At 37.9% G+C, this 5,768-nt stretch overlaps 1 pseudogene; it reads right to left on the reverse strand.

Annotated features, from left to right (window-relative positions):
* Window positions 1–798: 798 nt before the first annotated feature.
* Window positions 799–2,510, reverse strand: LOC101312793 (annotated as a pseudogene).
* Window positions 2,511–5,768: the final 3,258 nt, after the last annotated feature.

Below are 5,768 nucleotides of genomic sequence, written 5' to 3' on the forward strand. Positions count from 1 at the left end.
CACACCTAAGAGCAAATGCAGCAAATGATCATTTATATGGGTTGGACCAAAAACTGCAACCAGCAACAAAAAATTGGACTGGGTTGATGCTGGGTCTCATGTGGGACCTACCATGATGGACTGTGGTTTGGGTTAAAGATTAACCCATCTCTTAGTCCAGGACCAATTTCTCCATGGGACCTACGTGAGACCAAATTGCACATTGGGAGTGGACATGCACATGGGGCTGACAATTTTTTCCAAAATGACTCTTTAATATGGGCCGTTTAGATAGATCAAGATCTGACGGTCCATATAAAATATGAATAGTAATTGATCTTATGATCAATCTTGTTGTTGTATTGTCGAACAAAGGACCAAGGAATGATTTGGATGAATAGTATATTAACCCGAGTTGAAAATTGGTTCAACCCACCCAAAATGGGTGCATTTGCTGTAAGGCTTTCTAAAGATTAAAACAACAATCACTCTAGAAAGCTTTGGTACTTAACAGGGGATGGAATCGGTTCTGTACCCCATTTTGTTATGAAAGTTTCTAAACTAGACTAGAAAAGTCGATAAACAAGTATTCTATTACAGAAATGATATTGAAGTGAATGTTCTATATGCTGCCAATCTGCGAATGGATGCTATACTGGACGAACCACTTCCTTATTCATATAAGTGAGGCAGCCACTTCCTTATTCGTATCAAAATGAAGGAAAACTTAAAGAACATAAAATCCCTATTACATCAAGTAAAGATTTCGTATTTTTATGCTCATATATTGGTTCAATGTAACCTGTCCAATCACCATCTTCATTTCAGGGAGTTTCCAATATCTACCACAAAGCGGTACTTAACATCCTTCTTTATAAGCCTCTCAATAGCTTCATTCACATACTGAATTGGAAAAGCTTCTGTACGTGTTGGGATATAACTTCTGAGTATAGCACAAAAGTTAATCATTTCTTGAATCTGTTTTGTACCACCTGTTGCGCTACCGGTAATTGACCTCTTACCTGACAAAATTACAAAGTTACCTCAAGTTCATGTATAAAACACTCATGTAAAAGTTAAAATGAAGTTATTTATATAAACTGCTTATGTAAAATGAATTACTACAATAGGTACCTATAAGAAGGTTCATAGCTAGGGCTCAGTTTGATTTCACTTGGGGCACCCACAAGGACTAGAACACCAGCAGTCTTCAGTAGTGACATGTACAAGTCAATCGGGTGATCACCAGATGCTGTGTCAATGATAAAGTCAAGTGACTTAGCCAGCGCCTGCATTTGAAAAAAACCGATTATTAAGTCTTGAAATTGTCATGGTTCAGCGTTGGAGTTTATGTTGTTGTCAAGTGCATGATTCTACTACCTTCATCTGGACTTGGTCAGACGAGACCACGAGTTGTCAGCTCCAAGCACAGTTAGAGCTTCATCTTTCTTAGACATGCTTGTCCTGAAAACGGTCACCTAGAGTCCGAAGGCCTTGCCGAATTTCACAGCCATGTGACCAAGACCGCCGAGGCCGATGACCCCTAGGGATTTACCAGGTTTGTTCATCTTATGGTCCGTCATGGGAGAGTAAACAGTAATGCCAGCACAAAGCAGTGGTGCTGCTGAAGCCAAGGGGTAGTCCTCTGGTATTTTGAAGCAGTACCTATAGTTTCGTGACAAAATAAGATTACTAAACACAGTTGCTTCATCGACTGGAAATGTAGATCGACTTGGCTAGCAAATAGTAATACTTACCTTTCATGGACAACAGTGAAAGTGGAAAAACCTCCATGGGTGATGGTGCCGTCGTAATCTAACCGATTGTAAGTTAACACTACTCCTTTATCACAGTAAACCTCTAGGCCATCGTTACAATACTCACAATCTATACATGAGTTGGTATACGTCCCAACTCCAACATGGTCTCCAACTTTGAAGCGATGAACATTTGGACCAACCTCTTGCACAATAATGCCAGCAATCTCATGTCTGTTGTTAATTTGAAGTTCAATATATCGATTAATATACCAGATAAGAGCTCAATTAAACCACTTGGAACATTTACTTGGCAATTTTTGATACAAACTTACCCAGGCGCGCACCATAGGATAGGTCATTGCATCTCCACGTTTGTTCCTTGGCCACACGACCTTAGCATAACAAACTTCGCAATGTGTAATCTTTCTCAAAACATCGTCAGCTTAAATATTTCTGATGAAAAAATAAAAAAAATAAAAATTCAATCTTAGCTAGCTAGCCAATTAATGTATTATCAATCGAGCGAGCAATGCAGTTTGAATGTGTTTAGACAAAATGTTTCGTGTGAAAATGCCTACTAGAACAAGCATTCTAGCACATTTTCACACCAATATGCATGGAGTAGTCCTGTCGCACATTTGGTGAACATATTTGGCGAATTGGCGAGATTGATGGAGATTTGAGGATGCCTTCGGTTAATTCGTAAGGCGATAGGACACCGGAAGCATCCGTTGCAGCCCATCCCAAGCATTTGCCATTTGCCTTTGCCATGCTACTTATGGAAAATGGATAGCTGAAAGTTGAAACTAATAGCCCACTAGTGAACATGGATTCAAACACAAAATAAGCCTCATGAAAACTAGTGTAACGACCAGGCCCTAAACAAGCCTACCATAATACATACTAATATTGAAGACTTCTAATTGTACATGTGAGATCCCACATCGTCCGAAAAAGGGGAGGTGATGTGCCTTATTGGTGTGCAAACAAACCTCCCCAATTTCGAGTTGATCGATTCCTTCCGCTCGGAGAAAATACATTATTAGCTTTTTTTTATATATAAGTTGGTGGAAGTAGACAACGGAAAGTCATGTGCAATGTGATGGGGTTTAAATAGAAGAAGAGACAAAATGCATGTGTTGGTGGATCGATTGACTTAAAATTAGGGCTGCCACTCGGTCGGTTCGAATCGGTAATGGGCGTTACCAACTTCAAAACCAAAGCTTTCGGTAATGAAATATGACTTTCAATTACCAAATCAAAAACTTCGGTATGAGATAAATCTTACCAACTTCGGATGTCGGTTTTTCGGTATTACCAAACTTCACAACAAATATATTTTCAAAATATAACAAAACAATACAAAACTATAAAATTTAAATATCACTTGATTTTGTAGAGTCTGATAATATATATACAAAACCGAGGGTTATTGCTGTCGGAAATGTTTCATTATTACCGACGGTATCGTTGTTCCCCTCGTAAATAATTATACCATTTTCCGTCGACTTAAAGTGTCGTCAAAAACTAAAATACGCGCCAACATTTCCCGCCACTCTGTTGTTTGATCGAGGAAGTGCAAGCAGGGTTGAACACTTTGATTCAGATCCAAACATTATCGAGTATGGTTTAATTTTCTACCGAAATAGTCAGGATGTAAATGTTTCCAAATTTTTATATGAACAAGTTATGTGTCATCTATGTGAAAGTATGTGTGTGGAAGAGTCAACCAAAATAAGTCACATAAGGGCAGTAAAAGCTTTTTTGTGTAATAAGTGACGTTAAATTATGGTTGACCGCTTTGATCAAGACCCGAGCATTATTGAGTACAATTGAATTTTCTATCATAATTGTATTATACTATAATGATCACATTAGACGGTCGAATTTTAATTTTGTGAATTGTAATCATTGGAACCACAACATGCCTGGTAATGTGGTATAACTTATTTAGTAAGTTATATGCATATATACATCTTTGTGAACCAACTACAAAGAGGAAGCAAAATTTTCAAAACCTTGTGAACTATGATGTGATCAATATAATGAAATACGACTATGGTAGAAAAATTAGGTATTTTTGATAATGTTTGGCCTTGATCAAAGCGGCTAACCCTATTTACGCTTGTGCTTCCTATGGGGAGCCCTATCATCAAGAGAGGTAAAAACATTCCTAAATTTTTACATGGGCGGTTACATGTCATCTAAGTGGGTTTGTCTATGTGTGTGTGTGATGAATCGACTAAGACGGGTAGGTAAGAGCGTTTTTATATAACAAGTAACATTGAATTAAAGTTGATCGCTTTAATTGAGACCCGAATGCTACCAAGTATAGTTGAATTTTAATATTCATTGTCTTGTTTTTTACTAAATGGTATATACAATTGAAAACGTGAGATAAGATTATTAGTCTGTGTGTTTTTAGAAATACAAGTCTTTAAATAATTAGAATTTCGGTAAATTCGGTATTTACTAAAAACCAAACCAACTTTTTCGATATTTCTCGGTTTTGGTTTTTTTGATTTCGATTACCAAAATTCGGTTTACCAAATCATAAATTTTCAGTCGGTTTTCGATCAGTTTGGTATTCACCAAACCAAGTGGCAGCCCTACTTAAAATGCATGGAAATAAATCTATCAGAAGAGAGGGCGCTGAGAATGACTAGAGATTTCTTTTACTTTTCGTTGGACTGTATACAATTACAAAACAGGGTTTTCATCACTTGATATGAGTTATTATACAACTATTCTAAGTTAGAAAGAGCTGAGTCAAATATTTGCAGTTGTGTATCTAAATCTATTTTTCTTCAGCATTTATAAACCTGTATATAAATTTGCACTATTTTTGGGTACGTCTTCTTCTTCACTTCCACTAGTATCATAATCAAGCTTTTGTTCTTCTTTGCTTCCAAAATTTGAAGGAAGTGTATGCAACAAGGTTTTAGTCATCAGGTTTCTTGTCCTAAAAAAATGCAAACAACTGTAGCAATGTTTCCATGAAAACTAGCATAATATATATAAACAGCCAGGCCGGATGTAGAGCGCACGTGCGCACTGGTTTAAAGTGTGCACGTTCCTCCGTTTGCCATCGTCCGGCGCCGATGACGGCGTGCCTCCACCTCAGCGGACTCCAGCAGCGTCCCCGATCACTTTCCCTCCCCGGTGAGTTCGCCGAATTCCAGTTTCTAGCGAGATCGACTTTATTTGAAGTTTCAGGTGATCTCGCTGGAAAATTGGAAAAAAAGAGACTCGCCGGGGAGGGAAAGTGGTCGGGGACGCTGCTGGAGTCTTCTGGGGTGGAGGTGCGCCGTCGTCGGCACTAGACGATGACGAACGGAGGGACGTGCGCACTTTAAAGAGAGTGCGCACGTGCGCTCTCTATCGTTTTCGTATAAACAGCTAAATGTGCATAACTTACAGAAGAGCAGTATTTTCAACTACTTCAGTTTGTTATGCTCCATAGAGTTACCATTTTTCATCACAAGATGTTAATGGATCCCAAATTCCCACATCTGCACCATACAAATCTTTTAGTATCCATGCTCACAAGACTGAAACTCCACATTACACAAAATTTGAAGTTAATATATATATATATATATATACATATATATATATATACAATTTTAATTACAAAATTGATTAATTACAGTGATCAATTCATACCTGAAATCATCCAAGCTGGCTAACTCGCCTGCAGAAACAATCAAATCAAGCTGGTACTGCTCGAAGGGTCTCAGATCTTTGTCCAATATTCTTCTTGCCTATATATATATAGTTCCTATCCAGAGCGAATTAAAGTGTGAATGTCCTTTTTTGGCTCACTTTTCGGTCACGTATCCACATCTCCGCCGTTCAGTTTTTAGAACCTAATGTATAGATCACTTATGCCAAGTTTCATCCAATTTGACGATCGTTTGGGCTTTCGCAATCGTGATTTACATGAACATTTCTGGTTAGACAGATTTTTGTCTGTTCATGCATTTCACACAATTCAACACCTTAATGATTATTAAATTAGATGAAACT

The sequence above is a fragment of the Fragaria vesca genome, unplaced genomic scaffold (genome assembly GCF_000184155.1).
Source record: "Fragaria vesca subsp. vesca unplaced genomic scaffold, FraVesHawaii_1.0 scf0512955, whole genome shotgun sequence".
Lineage (NCBI taxonomy): Eukaryota > Viridiplantae > Streptophyta > Magnoliopsida > Rosales > Rosaceae > Fragaria > Fragaria vesca.